We start from the raw sequence: 1943 nt of genomic DNA on the forward strand, positions 1-1943 counted from the left end.
AGGAAAAAACTGTCCCCCAAACATAAGAGAGGCAGCGTCCTCACTGTGAAAGATTTTTGCAGAGGCAATGCAAAAATCAAAATGAAAGAGGGCAAGAACTTCATAAAACATTGAAGAATACCAAAAAAGATTCACAATATCCTCATGGCAAAACCTAACATGCAACTAAATTCCAAAACTAATAATATAACCAACATAAAAATAATGAAACTTCCCTCAAAGCGGTGGTTGCACAGGAGGTTGCATATAGCAAAGCCAACATCCCGACATCTTCAAACACTACTTCTCATTCCTTAAATGTATACCTCCGAAAATTATCCTCCCTACTTCTCTTTGCTGTTGTACTAGATAAATCTAACGAACCGGCCTGTTTTCTCGAATTTTCGACCACTACCACGGAGGGAGGCGCCAGGCTCCTTGCCTCTTCTACATCCAAACTCTTATAAATTTCCATGATTCGCACCCCTGAACTTCACCTTGTTTTCTTCGGTTGGATCTTCTTTCCTTTATTTTCAGCATCCACGTGATCTTTCTTTTGAACTAAAGGTTCTAAAGGAAGATGTGGGTTACTTGGAGCACTATAAGGGGGAGCCATAGGGATGAACTTTTGGATGGGTAAAGGTAGTCAGGTGTTAGATGTAGTAGCATGCATCAAATGAGGCTCAAGAGGTCTTAATGACATTCCAAAAACTCAGATCTTGTGAAAACATATGACTCGGTTGATACTCAGTCATCGACATCCCTCCTAAAAACATAAATTGAGATGAATGGGAAGGGGTACTAACTATAGCGGGGGGAACTTGAGCGTAATTAAACAAAGTTTTGCCCAATCCAAATGAAAGTTGCGGCTTGATAGCATGGTTTTGGAGGACGAAAAGTTAATTTTTATGATAAATAGGTTGAAGACCTATAGGGAGAGTTGGGTAATTGGAAGAATGGGGACTGTATGCATGCAAAATGGGAGGAAACAAAGGATACATACTAGAAAAATTATTCCGGAATTGCTCCTCAAAAGTAGCCGGAAGAGGGTCAAAATGCTACTGAAATGCTCCCAAAGTTGATGGGTTTAGAGCCCGAACCAATGATCCGTCATATTGGTTGTATTTCGAGGCTTGTGGAAACGTCGGGTTAGCGATAAATAGCCTAAAACTCCCAATCACTGCTGTTGGGAGAAAAATCTATGTATCGGGAGTTTGAAAATTCAAATTTTGGGAGCTTGGAGATGAGAATTTATGGGTATTACGGTAGACGACGAGGGGAAGGTAATGCTTTGAGAAGATGAAGCAATGGATGGTGAGAAAAATTCAAATGAGAATGATGGAGAATTTTTTCACTTTCACAGCCGTAAAAACGCAAAGCGGAAGAACCAACAGGGCTGTTTTTGCGTGAAATATAATATGAAGGGGATGATGTGTCCTTTTTTAAAAAAAAAAATTAAGGTTTAAGATTTTAAATTAATTAAACAAAAACCCACTTGGAAAAAAAACAACAACATTAAAACAATTAAAAGCCCACATCTCTTAACTTTTAACAAAGCCCATAACACATACTCTCTATTATTTTTTAAACCTCCTAAATTTGATTAGAAACGAAAAATTATCATACTCTCATTTATTTCAAGTCAAAACTAACTCCGAAAAATAAAATCATGATTTTTCGAATTTTTTTATCGGGCCGAGGCACCAGGTGCCTCTAAAAAAAGTTGGAATTTTTCAAAATTTCGCCCGAACAACTTGTCAAAACCTTAATCTCAGCAAAAATAACAGATCTACAATTGAAAATAAATATTTTTTAAATGTAAGATAAAAGAAAACCAACCCAACTAACATAAACTGACTTTCCATAAGAAGGAAACTAAAACCTCACAAACTACCTAACAAACCAATTACGAAGTACATTTAAACAAGAGAAAAATATAAATAGGGATAAGAACGCACTCCCTT

Source organism: Momordica charantia, assembly GCF_013281855.1.
Source record: "Momordica charantia cultivar OHB3-1 chromosome 1 unlocalized genomic scaffold, Mcharantia_2.0 BLBB01000001.1, whole genome shotgun sequence".
NCBI lineage: Eukaryota > Viridiplantae > Streptophyta > Magnoliopsida > Cucurbitales > Cucurbitaceae > Momordica > Momordica charantia.